Below are 27764 nucleotides of genomic sequence, written 5' to 3'. Positions count from 1 at the left end.
TAATAATTTAAATTTCGAGGCTTATTGGATCAGAGGATCTCTCGATTCAACTTGGCCAAACTGGCCCAGGACTTGCCCGAACTCCGATGCTCTCCAGAGACTTAGAATTAAAGGCTTACTTCGTCAAATCTCACTAAATTAGATGACTTTAATATTTAAGATCTATTGATTGTGGAAAAACCATTTCCGTCGCTTTTGTTTTCGGGTCGGTCCGCGCTGGCTCAAGAACTTCCAATCTCTCTGGATTCGCCGTTCGATGATAAAGGAGCAAAAAGCGTAATTGACTTGAATCGCGAGAGGATTAGACTTAGGCGCTCTAATACCAGCAAATAAGAATATGAAATTAAAGATCCCGAAGCATTCTGCAATACGTCATTGTTGAGCTTCAAGTGAGGTTTATATCATAATCGCACTTTTAAAATGGCCACGGGTTGAATCGGCTATTTAAAACTTAGTTCATTAGGGTACTCTTATGTCTTTTGGATCTAATCGCGAGACCCATCCTTTTAGTTGCTTCGAGTTTCTCGTCAATACGAGGAACGTCCCTGAAGACAGCTACGACGGTTAAAACCATATTCTAATTTAATATAAATAAATAATAAAATCAGCTAGGCTAATACCCAAGGCACCACCTTAGGCCTAAGTCATCAAGCGACTTTTGAAGCCTTTAATTCAGGTGGCCGGGTTACAATGCGTAGGAGGGTGGTGGCAAGCCCTGCATGCCACGCGTACGAGCCAACAGCTCCCTACACTAACTATTACCGTTAACCTCAATTTTTAATTCGACAGTGAAATGGTAAAAAGAAAAATCCTTGACAACAAGGATTTTTATGGTATTAACATATAGTAACAGCGATAAAAGTACCACTTAATAGATCTTAAAAGAAATTGATTTGAAAATCTTCATCGGTTCATTGTGTAAATTGGCGCGTGCTTGCTCGGAAGGGATAATCTTATTGGCTAAGACAAATGCAGATAAATATTGCTAAGCCCACGTGATTCTATTTTATTATCAGAATAAATAATTACACGTGCGACGAAAAAATGGGCGATATCATCGAGATTCACGCGTTTTTAATTTAAAAACCCTTCCTTTTGGCGGTTTTTATTTTGGAGCGAATAATTTCTTTTAGCGTCTATTGGTATTTTAAATGTGCGATTTTTATTTTCACATCGAAATATATTTCAAGTGGGACCATAGTCGTTGTAGTAGTACTTACAATAGATGTATAAAATGTTAAGGGCTTCTTGTCCAACTTGTTAAAATGTTGCTCTTACGTCAGAAGACACAGCTTTCTTAGTATATTCTTCGAATGAGTGATTTTCGCGTGCGCTAGAAAAACCTACATTCCTCGCGACTGCAGCGCGCGCTCGTAGACTTGTCAAAGTAAGAGCCCGTGACGTAAGAGCCACATTAAAACAAGAAGGTCAAGTTACTTTATAAAAAGAACTATTGCTAGATGCTGTCATAACTTGGTTTTTATATTTTTGAAAATTTTTTGGGTAGTGGTTTTGGTACCTACAGACAATTTGTCCTAAAAAGTGGCGTAACTTAATTATGTTGCGCCTTTTTTTCTGTAAAAAGTAAATAGATGTTAAAATTTCGCTCTTTACGCTTAGTTGCAAGTTAAAGGGGCTCCAAAGCTCGGTGGAAAAAAAAAAGAAAATTGAACATGCTTTTCATTCCCCCCAACCCCTCACTCGGCCTTGGCAGAGGCGGGCAGAGTCAACCGTAAATTTCGCACTTTATTGACTTTTCACACATTTTGCCACCGAACTTTGGAGCCCCTTTAAGTCGTATGGTTTAGATCCGCCAAATTGACTTTAAAATTATTTAATTCAAATTTCCGTTTTCCATATAATCTTTTTTGATCGTGAAACCTGTTTGGGCTCTTGATTCCTCAACAACTGCTGAGGCACCTAATATAAAGGATAGGTCAATACATCACGAATGAAAATCTTTCTCGATTGCAATACCCATTTCTCAGAAGTCACTGAGGCGTAAAATATAAACGATACGCTGATGCATCTGGTATGATGGGTACAATCAATTTGGCCTTTAGACAGCTATGAAGCCTCTAAAGCGAAAATGTAAATGATACATCAATAGATAGGAAATATAAAGCAATCGCTATAACAAGATTTATTAGTTTTAATAAGGGCCCAGTTATTTGGTTACTAATTCGTAAGTATATTTATATGTGGATATAACGGCTTAGCCACATTGTTTATATTTATCTCAGTGACTTACATGAATGGACTATTTTTTCATAGATAGAATATTAACACAATTTTCTGTCCGCCGAATTGGGTTAAGCCCGATCTGACCCGAAATTGGGCGCAGTAGATATCATGAATGGAAAAAATTATTAGTTATTCTTGGCAATTAGCTTACTAGGATTCGATTTGAGTTCTTTTATAAATTTGACTTTGTGTTATAATTAGATATACAATAAAAGGTGTTACATAATTATATAATACGCCACAAAAACTACGAATATCAAAATTAGAACATAACAAAGAAGAATTTTGAAAGAAATAATTTAAATATCATATGTACCAAGAATGAATTTATCTAAACTGTCGCGAATATGTTGAGATAATTCTTAACACCTCAAACCAGCTGATGCTCGAAAAGTAAGCACCTTCCCCTAAAAATCCAATCAGTCCGTTTTCTCATTCCTGAGCTAACATAAATGTCTTTCGACGCGTTTAAGGTTTCTCCTCCCCCCCCCTCGACCATGATTCCCGCGACATCAATTCATTATTAGCGTACCAAATAAAATAATAATAATTTTCTAACCGAGGCAATTCAGTCAATTTCACCGGAATAATTATGAGGAACAACATATCGATTACTTAGGCTTTATAGTGGTATATTTAATATTAACAGCAATTAATATTAATAAAACAAATTAGAAGCACATACTAGCGAGCTTATCGCTTAAAATATAAATTGCCTTAAACCGAAACTCGATATTACTCATTCACGATATCTACTGCATTGAAGAGACAATTACAACGATAAACTTTGAAAACCATATTTTCGTGTCATATTCTATTACACAATAGTTTATTACAGCAAAATTTAATAATATATACCGGGTGTTTTGAATTGCTCTGACTGGGCATTTTTTTCAGAAACTGAGAGATAGAGTTGCAAAATTTTCAGGGTATTATTTCTAATGTGGGGTCGCTTTCAAGCCTTAATTTCAGAAAAATCGAAAATATTTCCGGGTTTATGTAAAAATATTTTTTCACCGGTAGGTGCTAGAAAAAACGTTTCAATTAGAAAGTTGTAGAGTGCTGTCCAAAAGGTTCAAAGAAATTAGTTTCATTGGAAAATAACACTTTTTTCACGAAGATATGAGCTAATGAAAAAAAAAACAAGCAATCCATAGGGGCAATAGCCTTCGCATTTTTGTACGTAGATGAAAGAAATCACGTTAAAAGATTAAATTCCTTAAAAAAAGTACATGTAATTTACCAAAACGCCAATTTAGGCCTACAGTAGGCCTAAAAACGAATAAGTAGGCCAACTACGCACAAAGGTCAAGTTTTCAATTAGTATTTAATGTGAAATATTTTTGTTTTCAACCATTCTCTAACGTTTATTGAATCTAATCAATATGCCACTAAATTATTCTCGTGATCAGCCTGCTTTTATGGTCGGGTTATTTTATGGTGAAGCCAATCGTAACGCGCAAAGGGTAAGTGAATTGTTCACCGTTCGATATCCAGGTAGAAGACTAAGCCAAAACCCCGTTCTTGGAGCTGTTCGTGAATTTCAGACTTATGGAAATTTCAATCCCAGATTTCATGGACCAGGTCATCAAAACATCAACAATGAAGACACCGTTCTAGCCTATTTTGTTGCGTATCCTCGAGCAAGCGTCAGAGGTGCAAGCGACGATCTCGGATTATCGACGATCTACGTGTGGACCACTCTTCACAATCACAACTTCCATCCGTATCAAGTGACCCTCCACCAAGCTCTGCACGAAGGAGATATGGAATGTAGATTTGATTTCTGATGGCTAATAACCATGTCTGATGAGAACCGAAATTTCATCAATCAAATGCTGGTGACCTGACGGGTGTTCCTTTGGGAGAGATGGGCCTTTCAACCATTAAAACACTCACGTGTGGTGTGACGAAAATCCTCACTGGGGTTTTCCTCTCCATCATCATCATCAACAACAACTCCGACTGAATGTTTGGGCGGGTTTGCTTGGGGATCGAATTATTGGCCCATTTTTCCTCCCAGCTCGTCTTAATGGACAACGCTACTTTGCACTTTTGCAGAAGGAAATAGCAGATGCTTTAGAAGATTTTCCGCTGGAAGCTTACAGACAGATGTGGTACCAACATAACGGCGCACCACTTCATGTACCTAAATGTGTAGTGTAGCACCTTAACGAGTTCCCTCAGCGTTGGGTGGGCAGGAACGGGCACGTTCGATGGCCTGCGAGGTCTGGCCCTAAATGGGTTAGAGTGTGCAATAACTGGTGGCTTTACCGGGTAGTCGGGGTCCGGCTCTTGTAACCCATAAGGGCGGTGGCGCACTGGGAGATGTTAGCTCTGATCAAATGGTCCTATCTCCACCTCCGACTTCGGTCATGTTTGGGCTTGATACTGAGCTTCGGTTCAGGCTAACGGAGAGGGTCCGTGCAAACTGGCCGCCTCGGCGGATTGGGTAGCCTGCTGTGGGGCGGCGGGCCTCCGTATGAGGGCATGGCGGTCCTGTTTCCCGGCCTTTTGGAGCCACACCGGGATCTCCGGTGCCAGCTGTGCCGGGTTACTTGGGCTGCTGTGTGCTCGTCGTTCCCCTTTAGGAGCTCTCTCCAAAGGGTTTGACTCTTTACCTACGTAGGTAGGGTGTCGGCTGGAGTTGCTACAGCATCAACTCTTAATCCCACTGCTGTGTGGGAATTGGTTTACCCTTTGCTGCACCTTCTGCTGGGTTGAGTGGCTTGCGTCAAAGGTGCGACCATCAGTAGTAGGGTACTACTACCCATGCTGGATTTGTCACCTGTCCGGGCTAGGTGGACGCTGGCGGTGGTATGGTCTCTGTTACTAGGTACACCGGGCTATAAATTCTGACACACTGGCCTGTGAGGTCTCCGGACCTAACTACGATGGACTTCTTCTTGGGGGGGGGTTCATCAAAGCACAAGTTTACGTGACGCCCGTTGAGAACATCGGAGATTTGCGTCACCGAATCATTGCAGCCTTCAAACTTGTCACTCCTGATATGATCAGACGCTCGTTTAAACACATGCTTCATCGTGCCCAAACATGTATCGCGGTAGACGGATAGAACCACACTTGTCAAATTCTTATGTTTAATCCAATAAAATGTTCAATTAAATCTTTCAGACATTTCTTTCAATTACGTACAAAAATGCAAAGGCTATTGGCCCCTATGGACAGCTTGGTTTTTTTTGATCAGCTCATATCTTCGTGAAATAGTGTTCTTTTCCGATGAAACCAATTTCTTTGAACATTTTCTACAGCACTCTACAACTCTCTCATTGGAACGTTTTTCTAGCACCTACCGGTGAAAATATTTTTAACAAAAACCCGAAATGATTTCCGATTTTTCTCAACTATATTTAAAAAAATGCACTGCCAGAGCAATTCAAAACACCCTGAGTATAACGAACACTAATTTTGTTGTAATTATCGTTTTAAAAATCTTTTGTAAAATATGATAAAATGGTTGTAACTCGATTAGAAACAGTGGAAAAGTTATGATTTTCTAATATTATATTTTTATAAATAATACTTAAAACTAGATAAATTGTATCTTTATTTATATATACAGGGTGTTAACTAAAAACGATACAGAGCCAATTACTCAAAATGTGATTTTTGTAAGAATTTGAAATTTGCAGGTTAGATAGAGGGTGCAGGGGGACAAATGATAATGAAAATTTCAATGACCTTGAACTAGGTCTTCAAGGTCATTCAAATTTTATCTCGCGAACCATTAGGATTAGAAGAATGGTTCCAATTAGAAATGTGTTCTACGTTTAATTTTAAGTCTAACCAGCTTAAACCCGATCTAATTTGAGTAATGGGAAGCCGAGAAATGTTAGACCAAAAACCATAAGGTCGTGTGTGGTATTCTAATCAAGACACGAAATGTAAGGGCTTATAAATCGAAAACTACCAGATCTAATGGATCAAAATTGTCGTGACACTCTAAACTGAGTGGGGGAGTTCGAAATTTGTCACTTATGATGACCTTGAAACATTTGTTCAAGGTCATTCAAAATTTATCTCGAGAACCATTAGGATTAATAGAATGGTTCCAATTAGAAAAATGCCTGCCTAGGATTTTTAAGTCAAATTACCTTTTACCCGAAGTAAATAAACCAATATAACTCCTAAATTAACGTTAATTAATTGATTTAAGACGTACCAAGTATTTTTATTAACTTTTTAGTTTAAATGTTTTAAACACAAAAATAAGTAATTGAAATAAATAAGCAACTTATAAACGTAAGAATTATTTACAAATATTTTAAATAAATAAATAATTAATAATTTGAATAACTTTCAAATAATAATGAACATAACAATTATAATGTAATGTTTCAAGCTCCCTTAAATTCTAGACTTATTTTATGAAATGTTCAAAAATACCTCCATTGGCTACTACGCATGCTTGCGCTCGTGTGACAACCGAGTTCATCGTATTCTCTAGAATTTCTTGGGTGACATCGCCAAATGCTTGAACAATTCTTTCGCGAAGAGTTTCAACGTTTATAACTGGGGTTAAATAAACTTTTTCTTTAATAAAGCCCCACAAAAAAATCCAATGGTGTTAAGTCTGGAGAATGAGGCGGCCATTTAAATGGACCATTGTTGCCGATCCATTTATTGGGAAAATGCAAATCCAGGTATTCTTTCACTATTCGATTCCTGTGTGGACCGGCGCCGTTATGTTGATACCAGACTCTTGGATAGTCTAAAATTGGGAGGTTTTCTAAAAATTCAAATACCTCATTTTGCAATAAATTTAGATAGGTCATTCCATTCAACCTATCAGGAATGAAAACTGGACCTACAATTCGGTGGTTTAATATTCCGGCCCATACATTTAGGCTAAACCTCTCTTGGTGTGAGGTCGGCATCTTGAAACGGGGGTTCTGGCTATCCCAATAGTGCGTGTTGTGGATGTTTACTAGGCCATCCCGAGAAAAAATGCTCTCATCGTAGAAAAGAATGTCCCGATGAAAATGAGGGTCTACTGCTATTTGATTTAGCAACCAGTTACTGTAATCCAAACGGGAGTTTTCATCGCCGGGCTTACGTCCTTGATGAAGATGGACGTGGTAAGGGTGCATGTGGTTTCTCTTGAGAATTTTCCAAACCAAATGTAAACATTCGAAAATCCCAATTCTGCCTGAGCTTCTCTGGTACTACGTCGGGGATTTGCTTTAAAATACGCTAAGACATCGACGTCCAAGTTGCCTGCTTGGTTTTGTGGTCCTACGTTACCATTGACATTTCCTGTTAACTCAAAACACCTAACAATTCTTAAAATAGTTGTGTGAGATGGTCGAAGATTTGGATAGTTTTGTCGAAACATTGTTGCAGCAATACGCGGATTGTTTCCACATTCGTAATAACTCGAACCATTTCAGCTTTTTGTTGAGCAGAATACATTTTTTATTTCTCCAAACGCGATTAACCTAATTAGTTAAAGTTTTCAACGCAAAATCTTCTTTGCCGATAGGCTTAAGTGAGTTTTAAGAATGCTTTTGAAATTGATTTAAAACCCGTTACCAGGGAGACCGCTTTACTATTAAAAATACTTGGTACGTCTTAAATCAATTAATTAACGTTAATTTAGGAGTTTTATTGGTTTATTTACTTCGGGTAAAAGGTAATTTGACTTAAAAATCCTAGGCAGGCATTTTTCTAATTGGAACCATTCTCCTAATCCTAATGGTTCTCGAGATAAATTTTGAATGACCTTGAACAAATGTTTCAAGGTCATCATAAGGTACAAATTTCGAACTCCCCCACTCAGTTTAGAGTGTCACGACAATTTTGATCCATTAGATCTGATAGTTTTCGATTTATAAGCCCTTAAATGTTGTGTCTTGATTAGAATACCACACACGACCTTAGGGTCTAACATTTCGCGGCTTCCCATTACTCAAATTAGATCGGGTCCAAGCTGGTTAGACTTAAAATTAAACGTAGAACACATTTCTCATTGGAACCATTCTTCTAATCCTAATGGTTCTGGAGATAAAATTTGAATGACCTTGAAGACCTGGTTCAAGGTCATTGAAACTTTTACTTTCATTTGTCCCCCTGCACCCTCTATGTAACCTGAAAATTTCAAATTCTTACATAAAACACATTTTGAGTAATTGGCTCTGTATCATTTTTTAGTTAACACCCGGTATATATTAAATGTTTGCAATTTAAAAAAATGCCTATATATATTATCAGCTAGTATCCTATAAAATAACCATACATTTTCTATTTTTCCTGTAAAAAATTGGAGGATTTACAGTGGTCACCCAGTATTATTCTACCATTTTTAAAATTGAAATATAATATAATAATTGCCAAAATTTCAAAGAATACATTTGATATATTTACAGATATGATAATTAACTAAATATCAAATATTCCTATAGTAAAAACGAAGATTTTTCTACTCTTTGATACCTTGGAGGAAAAAAGCGGTTGTACAGAAATAGCGGATTGATGGGGATATTTTCTACTGTCTCTTCTAAATACAGATGGCGCAAATAATCCCGGATTCGATGGAGGAGCTACAATGACCTGGCAGTCATTCATACGCTCCCTCTGTATGCCTTCTTTGTGTCATCAAAGTGGTATTTCCAGGCTAGGGATCCTTCAAATGCAACGTTGGCAAGCTATTCACTATAGCATCGTTAATTCGAGTCTTTACACAGAAATATTTTCACAGTCGAACTAGTCCTGGAAGAGTTTCATATTATATTTATCGAGTTTCAGCCGAGTTTCGTGTTTTGATTTCGTGCCTCGAATCGCGGCTGCGTATATTTGCATATACGACATTGGAATTTGTTAATAATTTAATTTAAAACAAGCAATCTATGCTGATGATATTTTGAGAAAGTGTATTATTTAATTAAAATGAATTTTTTACAGAAACCTATATATCTTTGTATTTTGTAACTTTTATAAATTCTTAAATTTATGATTATTTTAAACGAACTTAAAATATAAAAAACAGTCCATACAGTAGACATAAGTAGGGAAGTGGAAAATTTGGTCAAATAAACCTGAGTTACGTGACCAAAGCTAGGAGTTATACATTGATAAATTACTTACAAAGGCGGTAATTTTCGTCACGCGCGATATTTATTAATTGGTCTTACGGCTAATGCTGAAAAAGAATCAGTTTTTGGCGTGTCTTTACACGTGGCTGAGTAAAGGGTGTTATTCTAGATCTCGCGGAGTTATAAGAGGCTCTCTATGTAGAGAACCAGCTAAGAGTAATTTAATGGGAAGCTCTTAGAGCGTCCATGAAACTGCGCATACATAGCTGTCAGAAGTGCTCTACTAGTAAATTGAAATTAATTCGGCGAACGACCAAACATGGATTTAATCCTCGGGAAGGCGGTCCACGTTAATCACATTCGAAACACTACTAAATGTAAACCAACACACGCAGCCAGTGCCTCGTGCGATACAACAGAGGCGCGGCAATTCCAAATTAAAATCATCGTCTTTTTGCAGGTCGAGATCAACTTGGGTATCCTAGCTATTTTTAATAACACAATTTTTAAATATTTTCAAGATTAACATTTTGAAGGTCGATCTCGTCATTTTAAATGTCGAAGTCGCCTGGTTAATATTGGTTATTTTTTAATAAAAGATTTTTATGAATTTTGGAGGTGAAAATTTTGAAGGTCGAGATCGTTCATTTGGGAGCCTATGGGCGACTATTTTCAATATCAAAGAAAATTTTTACTTTTAAAAGTAACTAAGTAACATAGCGTTTGATATCAACGGTATTTTCTGGCTTGATTGGCCGCGAAGTCATCAGTTAGATACCTACATTGTTTGCGTCTCTTCAGCTTCTACGCTTAACAAAACTAATGCAGATAATCTCCCTTGGGAGGCCTGATTCTTAAATAATTAGTAAAATGTTTAGCTTTCAAAACGATCTTTCAGCTGATGATAACGTAATGGAAATAGTCAGACGTACTTTATTCCGTATTTGTTGACATAGTTAATTTGGATAAGTCGCAAATAGACGGCTTACCTAAATCTTCATCCTACATATTCTAAAACGTCTTATACTTTCTTAAAAACGAAGTGTTCAAAATAAACTGGTTTTAATACATATTTAAGTAAAGACTTGAACAGCATTGTGCACCGCACCACCGGACACGATTACAACACCTTAAAGGTATTTGATTAAATAATTTAACATCAGAGAAAGTTAGAAGTCTGTGTAGGACTTTGTATTATGAACAGTTTAGTCTTTGTAATAACAGTTATATATATATACTAATAACGAAATCGAGAGAGTAAACATAAAATAGTGTTCAACGATTATCGCCTTCGTGCACTGTATCCTGATTTATCAAAATTCTTAAAATTCAAACCGTTCAAAAACTAAAGTGCAGTAGGCTTATTTGTAGGGTACAAATATAACAAGGGAAGAGTTTAAACATGTTACAGCCAACCCTTCATAAAACCACAGGACTTTTATTTTCAACATTCACGGTGGACCTCGGTGGCTTAACTCGCACAGCCAAAAATAAAATCGAAATGAGAAGCCCCCTCCCCCCGTCGCTACAATCCTGGGAAATGGGATTTTAAAATTGACAGGAATTTTAATTTTTAGTTAGCCATGTTTAAGATGTTTCAATAAAATAGTAAAGAGGTAATCAAAACTTGCAGTTCCGACAATCGATATCGAAGTTTTTTTCTAAAAGAACGATAGTATTCTACCAAAAACCAATCGATCGGAAAACAGAATTGCCAATAGCCAAAATCGTACATTTCATAGAGCTTTCTGGAATGTTTTTAAATCGCTCCAGCCTCAAAACGTCTCCATACACTTGGAAGCGACAGATTTAAAAGTTGATTTAAAGCTGGGCAAGCCTACTTCTCTCTCCTGGGTTATTGCTCGTAAACATTCTCTAAACTACGCTCTAGAAAATCACCTTTTCATTTAGCTGGAACAAAGTTTGTTTTTCAGAAACAGTGGAGTAGTCTGATGATCTCCTTCCGGTTCTTTGAATAGTATTAAGAGCCTATTTAAGTTTCAATTTTAGCCACCTTAGGCCTAAGTCATCAAGCGACTTTTAAAGCCTTTAAACAGGTGGCCGGGTTACAATGCGTAGGAGGATGGTGACAAGCCCTTCATGCCACGCGAGCCAACAGCTGCCTACACTAACTATTACCTTTAGCCTCAACAAATCTTTATAGAAGGGGAAACCGAAGAGCTAAGGGGAAATACCCCTTTAACCGGTGGGGAGATAACTTGCTAACTCAACGCAGAAGAAGTTCTGACAGTTCTTTGGTAAATTCTATTGTTGTAAGTCGGAAATTATCCGTATATTTAAAAAAAAAATTAAAAAAAGTTTTCATTCCCCGATTAGTCTTATATAGTGTTTGCAAATTTAAATAAAGCGGCATTTTCGACTATTTTTTTTAAATCTTAAAGTAAAACTAAACCTCTAGACTAGATTAAACTGATTAATAATGTAAAACTTTGTTTTGTAGTGTGTTTACTGATATTAGAAATTTTACATCGATAAAAAGTTAAAATCATTCAAAACCCTTAAAAAGTAATGTATGTTTCAATTTTTTATTTTTCTGGAAAATTAACAACACTTGTAAATTCATTATAGAGATTAACTAAAAAAAATGTGTTGTACGAAATTTATTTCTTTCAATCAAAATTGAAATATAAAATCTTTTTTCTCTTTTATTTGAATGGATGGAATGAGTCAAACCATTAAATTGAGTAATCTATATAACCACTAGCGTCCCTAAACTTACTATTGCTTAAAAACAACTGCAAGTTTTTAAGTAAAACGGAAACCGATGGAGAGATAGCTTACAACCTCATCATACAAGGAATTACTCCCAAATTTTCACCCAGTTCCACAAGCTCCTCTTGCTTCGAGGCGCTATGGTCAACATCCTAATTCTTGACAGTTAAGAAAATGAAGAGAAGAGATAAGATTGCGATGCGTATTTTAGGGTTGCCTAACTTTTATTTCAAGTTTTATAAATTTCGTAAACAAAAATATATTTATCGACTTACTAGTAGTCGTAAGGACAAAAAAGACAGATGAAAACTGTACTTAAAATGGTATGAAGATTGCTTACTACGTTTAGTTTGTGCACAGTATGTCTACTCTAACAATCTAGCATAGGGTGAACAAAGAACCAAACACGTTAATTTTGTTGCCAAAATAGACCTAAACTTCGAATAAAAATAAGCTCTTAATTATATGCAAAGAACTAGAAGGATTTCAATAGACTAAGCACCTGTTTCGCCTTAAGATAAGTGCGTTAACCGAAGTTGATAGAATGCTCATACCAGTTCACGAGCAAAAGCGGAAATGAATAGTTTCGAAACGCAATTTCATCTTTCCAAGATTCTTCTCGGGAAAGAGATGAAAGTCCTGGACTGCGTAGCACGCCTGCAGTGCAATCTATAATTAGACTACTTGAGCCTGTAAATCGCCTTTTGCCTGCCTGGCACCTATGTCTTGGGTTTAAATGTAAAAGCTTCCAAACTGTATGTTACACTCTATTCATTAAGTGTACGGAAGATTTAAGTTTTAACCTACATAGCCGATACAAACAAATAATCTATCAATTTAGATTGCAAAAACAAGCAATGAATGTTTAAAAAATTCTTGAAATTTCAAAAAATCCAATTGAAGTAAACTATACATGTATATATTTTTTCAAAAATTCTAATAGTTTAATAATATAACAGGCATGTTATACTGTTTGATTGTTATGCTGTAAACATACCGTTAATTTTAATTGAATTCGACCTCATCTGAGCAAAAGCACTTAAAATCCCCTACTATTTTGGCAATACACCAATCGGAAAGTCTCATCTGTTGTTTGATACCCACGGGCATTGCTGCTTTAATAGTTAACCATAACAGTTTGTATTCTCATTGCTTTCTGTATTACTAAACTGGCTTTTAAGTATTCCAGCTAACAAAACCGATTCTCCATCAATATTATGAAAGTATATTTTCGGGAAATATAAGCGGGCTATAAGATTACCTCGCTCCACTATTTCGCGTTACTTCACAACGAAACCTTTTAAACATATGCCTAGATTCAAATTGACGCTGATTATTGAAACTGGTTTATTAATTTGCATTGTGGAATCGCTGCATTCGAGTTGAGAAATGTTGCCAAACACAAAGCTCTCGCTAATGAGATTTCTAATAGAACATTTCGAAGCACGAGCCCAATTTTAATTAATACCGAACTTTACACAAATCAATTTACAATTGAAATTTTTCAACCCTCAATGCGATTGTTGTCGATGGTGCTACAAAAGTAGAAAATGAATGACTATGTTGGAACGATTTTTGGCGTTACTTCCAATCCCCCTCACGCTCTAACAGTAAGTTCCTTCCCCCCAAAAAATCCAATCAGTCCTGTATCTGATTGGTTCCCTAAAACTGACGTCTTCCTCTCGTGCCTGAGGAACGTTTGAACATAGTCATTCAACTGAAATTAAAATAATTACGTTCTTGGATAGACTTAACCCGCGTTCACACTATCGTGTGAAACCAATTTCCTTTGCGAGTTTCTTTCAATTTTATTGGTTCAAACTGACATTCAAACCAACTGTAGCTGGGTTTTAAGCTGCATAGTGAGAACGTGGATTTAGTGGGAAAAGTAGCCTATTCAGCCTGGAATGATTTGTAAAAGTGAAAATATTGTTAATCGCGCAACTACTAGCATCCCACGTGATTATTCCTTGTACGTGCCTTTTCGAGATCGGAGCGTGTTCAGCGGTACTAAACTACTTCTTGGATACCTCACATATCGCCGATTTAATTGTTATTTTCCCCGTTCTGGTTTGAATACCAATTAGGAGTCTAATAATTTGAGAACGGTGGCATGGCAGAGCGATCACAACCACAGCGTTCGGAAACCTCGATATCACTCCTTCCATGTAGTAATTTCTTTCCTAACCATAATTCTTTGCAAAGGCTAAATGTTATGGAAACGCTTGTGTATAACAGTGCCGGATCTGACCACAGCACGGTTGAAAATGTCGTTTACCGCAAATGAAAAGTGCGTTGGTTCAGTGCAGGTTACTGCTATGTTTGAGAAAATTATACGTTGTATGCAATACAGGTCGGAATAAAAACGTGTTTCTTAATAACCTTTTTATTCCTACATTTCATACAGAAGCTATAGTTGAGCTCGGGGAAATGGATACATTAACCGCCAAAATTTAAATTAATCATAAAAATTCAATTAACTGTTTATTTATTGAAATTAGTCACGTCTATTATACGATTTAATATGCAACCAATAAGTTTTTATTCGGATAATTTTCTGATATGAATATAAAAGAAATCAACGGAAGATTTTCTATCCGAACACCGAGCCCTATAGTAATTGCTGATATTCGCGCTTTAAAATAGGTTCAAACTCTTTCAGCTGTTTTAATTTTTTTGATTTGATTTCTCATCAACGGTATGTAGTAATTTTAAAAATTTGCTTTTCAAGTGCTATTTAATTATTCATTAACTTATTCAATGCCTTAGCTATTCAATATGCCTCAAAAAATGCGAAATATCCATACTATCCTTTGGCACAATTGTTTCTTAACTTTGAAACCCTTTAAAGATCCAGCAAGCACTCCTGGGGAGCCTCATATACAGGGAAATTCGCAGAGCGTAGTGCGCGGGATGGTACTTTTCAAACAATTCTTAGTTTATGACTTTATGTTCGCATTTACAAGTTTCTTAGTCAGAAAATAGACTCCTTGGAAACTAATTTCATGTATATACTTATTTATTATCTTCTTCCAATTACGTTCATTAATTAATTGTGAGACATTTTGCCTATCGGTATACAGAACTACACCGCTGGAATTTACCATTTGTTTCTAAGAAAACGATTTAAAATACAAATAGGAATTGTTCATGAGGATATTGTGTTCATTTTTTCCACTACTTCCGATATATCGTATGGCAGGGACTCATTTAAGTAGTAGGATCGTTTGAGTTTACCTTACAGCTATACTGACATCATGTACTCAGATAACCCAGCCCTTATTCAAAATGCCTCCTATTTACCAGCTTTTAACGCCAACTGGTGGAAGCCGAGGAAACCATTTTCGTAATTTTGAAAATGGGAGGCAACGAAAATGTAGTTATTATAAATGTTTATTAAGGCAACAGCTTATAGCGGTGGATACGATGATATCAATATGGAAACAATCGCGAATAAACAAATAGACGATAGGTACTCAATTGTTATAACAAGAAAAGGACACTATTATTTTCCCAAAGTACCAGAACTACCAAGGCTTAACTCGGAAACTTCAGGTACAGTATATATGAAATTTTCAATTCAATTCTTTACAATTTTACATTCCACATTTAATATTTTTAAGAAACCAGCAAAGGTTATTCTCCTTGATCACTGCTATTCACGAAGCACACCACTAGCAAATATTGAGCGTTGTGAACAACACATTTTTTCTAATCCATTTCGAGTTGTAATATCAGGATCAACTATAAGAGGAATTTTCCAAGTCTTAGGAGTAAAAAAATCATTTGTAAACAGTGTTATTGTTTGGAATTTGGAAACCAGCATGTGGAAAGTATCAGAAGATATGGAGACATTTTTAAATTACATTTCAGCAAAAGGAATGTATGAAATATGCGAAGGGATTGACCCTGTCAGTTGGACTTTTAATGCTGGAAATAAGATCAATAGCTCATCTGTAGTTGTACGAACAACACATTTTTACGTAATGAGTCCCCTAAATGCATGTTCGTGAATCCAAAGCAAAATCGGTCAAGTCAAAAGTGTTTGGAGTGCTTAAAATGGTTAGGCAACTTAAGAAGATATTTGAAAAGAAAAGCTACAAATGATGCAATATCACTGTGTTGCCCAGATAAGAAGAGAAGTAAAGTGGATGTTTCATCGAGAACTAAAATATCGGTCCTCACTCCACGAAGTTCTAAGAAGAGTCTGTATAACTTACGTAGACATCGAAAGTGGCTTATTCAAAAAAATAAAGCCCTTGAGATGAAACTAGATAAACTAAATATTCGGTTGAAGAAATCACAAAGTTGTGAACTAGCTACAAGAAACAATTATCAGAGATACTCCAGAGAAAATTGAAGAAGCTATTAATGAGTGTCAGAATGAAAAAAACCGCTAAAAGGCTTAGAGATAATTTGGAAGGCTGATAGGATGAAAATTCATGAACGGCAAAAAGCAGAATTCTTTAAAGATCCAGTGAAAAATAAATATGCTCAAGCTCTCCTCTTTTTATATTTTAAGAAACTGGAATTCACGCTAGTTCTTTGTCCATGGTCACATATCGTTTAGCACTTGCTATTTACGTTAGATGTTCTTCTGCGTTTAAAGCGCTGATAAATTTTAATACTTTGCAATTACCTAATGAGGAGTCTCTTAAAGAGTTTACCAGGGCAAGGATTCAAAGGCCTGGAGTGAACTATGATTACTTGGCTGATCAAAGAGACGCTTACCGAAAGATACAAGACGAACAAATTTACAAAGGATTACAAAAACCACTTGGCGAAGGTGTCTTAATCTTTGACGAGGTCAGAGTCATATCTCAAGTGGTATGGAATTTTAGGAACAATGAACTATCAGGATTAGCATTGCAGCCTCAAGAGTACAAGTCTTTAGTTGACGTATACAAACTTGTGGAAAATGATACACCAGCTCCAACAGACTATGTACTTCAGTTTTTATGGAGGGACATATCTTATGTATTTAACGTAATTGGACCATATATTCCATCCAATGACGAAGACCAGATTAGATCAAACAATGGAAAAGCCAAAAGAGTTCGAAAGCTTCATAAAAATTATATCGAACGAGACAGCTGGGTTCGTTTAAATGTAAAGCCCTCAAAAATAATACAACAAGAAAAAATGTTGTTAGCCCTGTACCAGATAGCCTTCCCTAAAGGGGGACTAATTGTACCTCATACGGAAGAGATCCTAATGACCAGAGAATGTCTTCTGAGTTGTAACAAGATTAGTGCTCGGAATTGTTTATTCATTAGCCACAAATTTTCCGATTTATTTAAAAACGTTGGTAAAAAGAATATAATTTTAACTTATTTAATTATGTTTTTTACGCAACCAAGCATTTTTTGAATAATTGTTTGTTTTATTTAAATAATAGGCTTATTCACTTTCGATTATTTAAACCTTTTACAATTTGTATTTAACTATTGGTTATTTAAATAAATTTTATTTAAATATCGCCGAGCTTATTATATTCATAGTCCGATAAATATTAATCGAATGCCGAGCACTAAACAAGATATTTGAGGAAGGGAATCTTCGTCGCGTAAGGCGAAGGTTTTAAATTTTTTGAAACTTGGATAAATTATGATTTAGATTCCTTTGAAGATATAAAGTTAAACTCCCCAAAACAAAAAATGTTCTTGTCATGGCAGATCTGGGACCTCTTGCGGTAAATGGTTTACGGGTTTAAGGAATTAGTCCAAGGATATCTTACAGACCATCCTTCCAATTGTATAATTCCGGGTCGTATTAATGGCAGTGCAATTGAATCGGTCAGTTCCGTGACGCAGCTGCTGGCAAGTTGTCAGGACGAAACTATTGTTTTGCTGAAAGGAACAATCGGTTGAAAGAAGACACGCAAGGGAAAAGGTTCACGAAAGATGAATACCGAGGTTGCCATATTGCAGTAGCTGAATCTGAGCTTAAGAGGGTTAAACATACCCGTAAAACCAAAAATCAAGACTTGGAAGAACTAGAAAACTTTAATACAGAAAATCTCAAACCGACTTAAACCACATTTCATATTTTTCACTTATTAATATAACAGTTTTCAATCACAGTTGCTTTCATACGAGTTAAAAGATGTAATGAAATATTGAAACAAGTTGAATTTTTTAAATTATAAATTTTAGGTTAAAAATCCTCCTGAAAGGTCTAATTGTAAACTTTTTTTTGAAAAAAAAAACTTGTTTCATAAAAATATAACTAATAATGATACAATAAAGTGAGATCCTCTTCAATATATCTACGTTAGTATTTCTATTTTAACAACTTTGTTTTTAAAATAAAAAATATATATAACTTTCAATTGAGATAGTTGAGACGCCTATGAAAAACTTGTACATTTCTTGGTAAATTTATACATTGAGAGGGAGTTAATGGTTTTACAGAAGGTGTATGATACAGTAGAGCCTATTACTTATTTGATTTTATCACAGACTTGGCTTTGCGTTGGGATGCTCCCTTCGTTGATTTGGGTTCTTTCTTTGGTAATTTGGGTTTGGCTTTCGCTTCTTTCTTCGCTGATTTGGTTTCGCTTCTTTCTTCGAGGGTTTGGATTTGGGTGTAATAATTTTTATTTTCTCTGATTCAGGCTGGGCGACTTTATTATTTCTAGCTAACATTGATTTCTTATTAGCTCCTTCAAAAGTCTTGGATATTGTAGCTTTTCGGTTTTTTTTGGCTAGAAATCATTCCCAGTTTGTCCCTTAACAAGTACCCTCCTTTTGGTAATTTTTCGGAAAAAATAGAAAATACAAAGTCATTAAATCTTGCATTAACAATTTTCGAAATTAGCATCCCATAAAAAGAGGGTAGATATGGCGCCAACCAATTATTCACTAACATTTCTTTTGAGATCTTAAAAAACTCCTTCTTCAATTTTAGTTAAAAAAATGCATTAACACAATTGCCTAACTTAGCTCCAAAACCCAGGTATCTCAAAATCCTAATTTGAGAAAAATATTTTAATTTAGAAAATATAATTATTTTTTTAATTAATAAATATAATACTAACTTTAAGACTATTGGGCGCTATTTTTAATATAAACTAATTTTAAGATGCTTTTTCAAAAAAGGAAATTCCAGTAAGACAAGATAGCTGGTTTTGTAACTAAGGTTGTATATTTGTTTTACTCGTACTTGCGCCATTTTGGGTCCAAAAGCTTTGAGGTTTTCTTTCGGATATTTATCCTTAACTCGTCAAACCTGTGTAAAAATCCATTGAAATTCTTCTTAAGGAAAAACATGTGGCCTTTATCTCTAGTTAGCAAACTTAGAGGGAGATCATTTGGTTTTTCGTCGGCAGTCATTGAAAAACATCTAACGAAACATAGCTGGTTTTTGGTTAGAATCTTATTGTTGTTAACTTTTCTTCACAGAGCATTCTTGACTAGATTATGTATGCTTTTAAGGGCAGCTCCTCCCATTTCTATAAGTCTAGTGTCTAGTTTGGTTTTATTTTCAGTATAGGAACTTGAACCATCTTCAATGGCACTTAAATTTGTAGCTAAATTAAAGTTCATTTATTTAGTTTTTCCTAAGAAAATTTCAATAATAAGAAATAAGTCTTTTCAGTTTCCAGTTTATCCTTATCAAAGATAATTGAAATCAGGGTCACCAAAGCTCCTCTCGCTATGCTATTAATGACAATAGCAAAACTATCTAACTTGTTCAAAAAAAATTAAAAATTTTAAAGTAAAACAAAACAAATTTAATTTCTTATATCCTTACCATTGACTCTGAAATATAGCAATTGAATTCAGTTTCTAAGACTTGAAACCACATTTCTTTAAGTGTGTTTCTTCGGTCTTCTGTGTAGTGATCGTTCTTTTCATTAGAATCACATTCCAAAATTGTTTCTTCTTCAAAACTCGCACACCATTCTGATAATGATAAAAAGTTCTATCCATGCTGATTTCAGAGTATATATTATTAAAATCTGATTCGCGTTTTGGACAGTATGAGCGATGAAAGGTATTGACGCACGTTTCCCACAGGCAGATAGAAAGATTTTCAAGATAAAAATTATGACTAGGTTCATTTTGTTCATAGCACTCATTTCCAATAGGCCTTGGTCTTGCAGTAGTTTTCCATAAATTCAAAAGTTCTCGGTTAATGTTATCATTCCAAACGTTTTCTCCCGTTAAATATTTATTAAGGCTATTTAAAATTGAGAAGGTACTTATTGTTTTTAAATGTTTAACATCGTTGTCAATCGTTTTTTAGTCTTTAACCAGGAGCTGATGTTTTTGCAGGTTGCCGCGGCCATTTTATAATAAATTGAATAATAGATGGCGCGTCAAACCGACAAAAAATATCCACTCACAAAAAAAAAACCCATATTTTCGACTTCAAGAAATGAATACGAGCCTACTCAAACGTTCCTTCTACCTAAATGAGTCCCTGGTATGGCAATATTACGACTAACGCGATGCGATAACCTTAAATACGAATAAATAAATTAATTGGTGAGCGGTGTTGGCGTCACACCCTGTTTGGCTAATTAACGGCGCGTTTGAATGGAGAAAATCCAATACACGAATATATATATATATTCTTTGTCGGAGTGGACACAAAGTTTTAATTTAGTTTCTCGCTTACGCCAGACATTTACATCGCAGGTAGACAGTGTTTGCTAAAATATTGACAGTGCCGGCGAATTCCGCCATAGTTAGGGAAGGAGGCGGCCACGCGCGCGTTTAAGAATAAAAGCGGGGATCTTGGAGAATGTCTTTTATTATGCAAATCTGGGAACGGCCGGGCTCTTTCGGACCGCGTTGTTGTCGAGTCGAGCCGGGACTAAAGCTGACAATGTTAAGCCGTATAAGCCATCGGGAAGAGAGGAAGACCGGGATACAAAGGAACGGAATAAGCTTTCGCCAATTCGAAGGCAAAGGCTTCAAAGTTCGGACCGCTCCATATTGTTGTACCAATTAGGGCGAAACTTTCTCGGCCTTTGTTCCGAAGCCCTCGAATTGATCGATAAATGCGGGTCCCTCCCCCCCCTCCCTCTCTTTCTCAAGTTTTCTCTCGATACAGAGAATCTTCGCACCGGTTTCCTTATAATGATTTCGGGGGTTTTCAGAGTACGGAAGCGGCGGCGTGCAGAAATCTGTCCGATTTAAATGCGGGCATATTTGGCCGTCGAAGGCGCCCTTACAATCGCTGGCTGGCTTTGACACGCATTATTACGCGTCCTCTGCCCGGAACAATGCCTCTCGCTCGCCAAACTCGACAAAGTTTTGGGACAGAAGCCGACGAACAAGCTGAATCCCCAAGTTTACAAGATTTCCCTCTCATTGTTAAGCCCGCTCTCTTATTTTTTTGCCAGAACAGTCTCATTATTTTTCTATATTATTATAATTATTCCCTGGAAACAAATTAAAAACTTTTTTGGCAAAACTTTTCTACAGTGTGCTAAGTTAAAGGAAATAATTAATTTAATCGTAGGCTTATATCAAGTACGTATTTTTTGCGTTTGTGCTAATAAGCCTTAGACTAGATACTTAATGGACCTATCATTTTCTTTCATCAAGTTTCTGGATTTTTCAATTATTTTTAACTTTGTCTTAGATTATTATATTTTATCGCTATATCGTTTTTAGGTACGCGTTTTATTTGATATAGTACGATCCCACCCGTTTTCAGTAATTCATTCGCGATCTATCTTGAAATAATTACTAACTGATAAATGATGAAACGAGTTGTAATGCAATTCCTTTCCAATCATTCGAGTGGCGGAATCACGTCTTGCCCCTAAAATAGTACTTAAAAATTAAAAAACTAACCCTAACCCCACAATGTTGTTATAAAAGATATAGTCGCAATGCAATTCGTTTTAGTCTTGATGATGGCACTAACATTGTCCAAACTAGTCAACGTTTTAATTGTATTTTATCTGATTTTAATTAATGTTATACTTGTTACTTGCGAAAGAGTTCTAGTAGTTTAATATTATTGAATATGAAAAATAATGTGATAAAGCCATTTTTTTTAAATAATTATAAACTATTTTTAAAGTAATGCGGAAAAATAAAACAAAATTCGAAAAACGAACTTTTTAACAATATTTTTCGAAGATTCCATTTGAATCTCAAGGTCAGAGGGTTCAAATATCTCCCTAAATGTGTAAATTTATTAATGGATGTTTTTACTTTCCAACTTTTAACTCACTAAATCAGGTAATTTTACTGTCTTACTTTATCTTTCATACAATTATCATTTATGATTTTGATCATATTTCGTAGATGAAGTGCGAAATTTTTAATATTTCGCGCTTAATTCATTAAATATTGAACTTTTTGAACTCAAAATTAAAAACGCCCAAGCAAAGAAAATAATTGAACATTTTTAATAAAATATTGAACTTTACGAACTCAATAACAATAATGCCCGAGCAAAGAAAAGATTTTAACATTTTTAATAAATTATTGAACTCTACGAACTCAATATTAATAACGCACAACTTACGGCCCAAGTAATGAAAAGAATTTAACATTTGTAATAAAATATTGAACTCTACGAACTCAATATTAATCATGTTTGAGCAAAGAAAAGATTTTAGTATTTTTAATAAAATATTGAACTCTACGAACTCATTATTAATAACGCCCAAGTAATGAAAAGAATTTAACATTTGTAATAAAATATTGAACTCTACGAATTAAATATTAATATTATAATAAGTAACATAATATGGTAAGTATTACGCTTCCTATTGTTTTAATTTTCTTATTTAACATTACATTTATTAAAAGTAACATAATAACAATATAAGTTTAATACTTCGTATTGTTTTAATGTGAGTTTTTGTTTTAATATTAAAACAATTTTAAGTAACCTTTTTGAAACCATCTATCTCGCCCAGCTCCGTCTTGGACTTACAACCTAACTGAATATTGAACTTATTTGAACTTATATTTCGCCTTAAGTATATTTAGACACAAAGACGCTGTGTGCTAAACTAAACTTTGATTGCGCAGTCACCCTGAAATTATAATGTTAAATGAACGATAAAGGATTTGGTTGATGAACGACCACTGTCCGAAAGCTTCCACTATTTTTTAGAAAAGAATAAAATAATCCATGAAGTAACTGTCTTTTTTCATTAATATTTTAATCACCCTGAAAATCAGTTCGGTGATAATTTGGACTTATGTTCATATTTATTGTTATTAAGAACGTGGAATTGAATTTTCTGTAGGCGTAGAATTTAAGTTAGGCGCTCAACCAGTTCGAGATGATCATTGAACAAAATGTGAAACCCTTGTCGTCGTTATAAACGTAAAACGTGATAGAGTGGCGGCGAATGCGGAAAAGGGCGATTTGTCCAGTCGCGGAATAAGTAGCTTATTTTAGTGGATTTTGAACGGGCGGATATTCCCTTTATCGGGGCCGCGGGCGTCCGCGCGGGGTCGCTGCCACTTTGGGCAAAAAGGTGAAGCCCGATTCTTGTTTGTGTAGGCGGTTTCGGGCAAAAGTGTCGATGCGGGAGTTAGTGGATCAGCCGAACGGTATTAGCGGCTTTCCGAGCAGCCGCCATCCGAGCCGAGATGCTTTTTGAAGAGGTTCGCTTCGTTTGGACAAGATAAGCGTGACAAACGAGCCGACGCGTCACTCGCGACGGTACCGCCGCCAAACGACGAAACTACTTCTGGCCTGGTCCTTCTTCGCCGCTGGAGTCTAAGCCTCGGAAGATCTAATGAAATCCTATATTGGGGTTCCCTCGACCGTAGCTTCGCCTTATATTTGTTATTTCCGATTATGTAGCGGCTAAAAGAACCTCTCCTATTTTCCCTCTGAAGCATTATTGGCTTATTTGTTGCTAACTTCCTATTTACTCTCGAATACCCTTTAATATACTTACGTAAATTTCTTTATTCTGGAAGACCGACTTTGCACATTATGTTAGACGCTTTTGAAAGGTTGAAAAGTAATGAGTGGGCTCAAGAGCCTATTCAGTGGGGTGTTGAAACCGCCTCCGAAATGCATCGAAGTAACATTTCTTACAAGTCTCAAGGGGCCGTACAAAGCTTAAGTGACTTTTTTTTATATCAAAAAGAGGGTTTCCTTTATAAGCGATTGAATGAGCTTAAAGGCTCCAGATATAGTTATTTAAAAAGTTGTTTCTGCTATTTTCGTTGTTATATATATGACAGATAATTATTAAATCTGAAAAATGCTTGGTATGATATAAAACTCGTTTTCAGTCCAATAGAAGAATCTTGATGGAGTCAATTTCAATACCGACGCGCCATCTCTTGCCCGAAAAGAGATATACTTAGAATATAATTTCCTTTTGACCATTTTCTACAAACCTTAAATAGCATCTAATTTCGACGTAGATGGCGCCACAATAAATACAGAATTAAATTAAATATTAAAATAAAAATTGAAAGAGGGATTTAGCAATCTCAATTTGATTTTAACCATAATGCTTTCAGAGAAAACGAAATATCAATTGACTAATATTTTATATAGTTGATCAACTCTTATAGAGGTGACAAGATTTAGCATCTGACTGCAAAAGCAATATTGGCTCTCCTACTGATTTCAATTATGAAACGAAATCTGTATCGACCTGTTTCAGCATTTAGACTTCGTTATAATATATCATTACCGATAATTCAAGCAATACAGGTTAAAAGAATATGAAACTATACCTTCCGTTTTCGTTATTATCACCAGATATTCCCCACCTACACACACAGAGAGAGAGAGAGAGAGAGAGAAACTACGATCGCATCGGAGTGTCTTCTCCCCTTACCGGGAAGAAGATGACACTGGGAAAGGATAAGGGGCGTGGTTTTTCTTCCGGGAAAAAGAGGCGAACGGGGTGCCGCTTACTTTTTCTTTGCTAACCCGAACTCAATCTTGCGTTCAATCTTCCCCGAAAGCGTCTTTGCAGTCATTCCACCATATTAATTTGAAATGATGTCCCATTTAAATGGGAAACCTGGCGAATGTGACGATTTCTATCATTATAACTCAATTTCCCGTTCGTTCAGTTATTGGTGGAATAAATTGTACTTACACTTTTGTATGTAGTTTAGGAATTGGGCGAATTCGATTTTTGTTTAACCTCTTGGCTACTTTTTAAATATATTCTAAACATGAAGAAACAGCCCAGAAATTTGAGGCATAGGATAGACCTAAAGTAAACCAGGAATCCATAACGCTACTTGGAATGAGTATCTCCCCATATCCCCTGTGATATTTTGTGGCGGAACATTGTGGGAGGGGCTAAAACGCTTATACCGCCTTAAATGACGTCAAATTCAGTGACAAACAAAGGCTTATAAGCTCCGCCTACTATGTTCCGCCACAACGGTGGGGAATCGAAGCCGTTATTCATTCCAAGTAGCGTTATGGATTCCTGAGTAAACTGATAGTAATTAAGGTGGTTGAGCTACTATAACCATCAAACTTGACTAAAATTATGTCTGCTACTCGTCTACTGGCTCCGTTACATAAGCCTTTAGCAGTCGACTTATGAGGATTGAGTACTCTAAAAACCCGATTTATTCCCCAAAATTGATTTTTGAGTCTCCTCACTTTATGCGAACAAACCAAACAGTCTACGTTCAATAAAATTTTAACTTCAATTTATAAACATTTTAATTTGAAAGTAGTTTCAAAACTATTTCTAGAAAAATTCAGTTGGGCTATTTGTCATTAAACACAAAAAGAGGTATTATTAAATATTAATATCATCACCCCTAGAAAACATTAATCTATGAAAGTGACCCCAAAATATTGTGGAAGCGTATGGATTGAACAGCTGCGCGCCGATCACTTGGTAATACATCGGCATCGAGCGATGGCCTCGACTCCGGCATAACCCTAATCATCTTTGTCTTTGGCCAGGCGCTAAATGATAAATAGATCGTCCGTTTTTGACCTATCTTTGGAAGCGGTGAAATGGGAAGCGAAAAGCCAGGAACTAATCACGCCACGAACATCTCTCTTTCGGCCATTCCGAGTTAGCGGCAATCTGATCGTCGTCGGGTGTTCCTCTCGATTGTCCATTTGCTCTCTTTCTTTTGGCGATTACGGGGAACGCGGGCCGGATTTCATCAGTCGACAATATGCGGTTGGCTCCTTCTAGGCCATCTAGAGATCAATCCATCAATAGCCGCGGATTCTTATCGAACGTGAAAAGTTCCCCTATCGCCCCATTCCGTCATGCCCCCCTCCCGCAACTCATCTGCCCCTCCCTTCTTATCTTACTTCGGAACGCCTCGCATTGATTTTCCAACAAATGCACCGTCCGACTCTCTAAAGAGCTATATCAGCGGACGGCCTATAAGAGTGCCGTCAGTAGGTTTGTGGTCGCGGCTCATCGGACACAGCCAGCCTTATTCGGGACTTCTTTACAGCTCCCCTTAAAGACTGCGTTCTAATTGCCATCCATTAAATAGTGATTTCCGTCCATGCTCCGTTCATTTTCAAAAGAAGAAGTCGCTGTGATTCATACGGTTTATTGGTATCGTTACAAATGAAGCGTTCTTCGGAAGTCGTCATCTACTCACTTATTAAGAAGGATTCCACATTAATTTGTTGTTCGTTAGAATACATAACTAAGATAAAATAGGGATAATACTTTATTTACACAGTAATCACGCATCACTAGCCGTGATGTAATAATTCTATTACATCACGACTAGTTTCACCTTGTGTTCATAGGCATCATCAGGTTAGAATATAGATGTACGAATTGAAATTCATGTAAAAGTATATTCCAGAGTCAATGAGGTGAAATAATTAAAAATGTCTACGTATGCATTGGAGGGACCCTGTGAGACGTTATTACTTTACATTTTCTGGAAGAAACGCGGTACCTCGCTTGTTCAAACCAGGGTTCCTCATGCTGGATGGGCGCCGATAATTTATTGAAACCTTTTCTTTGACGTTAACTTTTAGTAACAAAACGAAATTTGCGTCATACAACGATTTGGGAAAAAGTAGTAAGTTTGTGACGAGTGTGGCGTATGCCTCATAGCCAAGACGATCCACTAGCTCTTTGATATATAAAGTCAGTAGCTAATTGTTTCAAAGAAGACCGACTGACATTCTAACTATGAAACGGATTTTTATTAATTAGCTTAGTCATCTAGCGAATTGTATGGCATTTAATTCTGGTGGCGGAGTCATTTCGATGAACAGATCGATCCCTAAAACAAACACTACGCAGAGATTAAAGCTCGAGCAAGAGAACGAGTATCGAGAACGTATGTAGCCGCGCAATCGAAAGCCACATCAACATTATCCCTACTCGATTTCTCTATTATTCCATGTACAGTGAAAAGTGATGGAAGGTCACGTAGATTGTGCAAAATTTCTGTACATTTTATTTTTACTCTAACTTTTCTTTCGAATATCCGTTGTTAGGTCGTAATGAATATAAAAAAGATGAATTAGTTATGGCATTCGGGCAGTACACGTGCTCTTAACTGACTTTTAAGAGTAACTGAAGGCGCCAGTGTCCCCGTCGCTGATAACCTTATTTATGATCCGTTCAGTAACACTAAAAGAACTCTCCGTTGAAAAATATCGGCTTATCACTGTGCAGTTTATGACATTTCCGGTTTTGACGTCACGTTATTGATCCGTTGTTAAACCGATTGCTGTAAATAGGGCCGTATTGACCCGAAGGGCGAAAGGTCGATCACCCTCTGTGTCCTACCATCAAGAAAAGGTTGGGCAACCAAT

The 27764-nt window shown here is 36.2% G+C and overlaps 1 protein-coding gene across 1 annotated transcript in view; it reads left to right on the top strand.

Annotated features, from left to right (window-relative positions):
- The window catches only part of LOC149940481 (cell adhesion molecule Dscam1-like), a 92446-nt gene that overhangs the window by 14653 nt on the left and 50029 nt on the right, over nucleotides 1-27764 (top strand). The window lies entirely within an intron of this gene.

This window comes from Leiobunum rupestre, chromosome 6 (genome assembly GCF_980474605.1).
Source record: "Leiobunum rupestre chromosome 6, qqLeiRupe1.1.hap1, whole genome shotgun sequence".
Classification (NCBI taxonomy): domain Eukaryota; kingdom Metazoa; phylum Arthropoda; class Arachnida; order Opiliones; family Sclerosomatidae; genus Leiobunum; species Leiobunum rupestre.
This window is presented reverse-complemented; position numbering and strand designations above follow the sequence as displayed.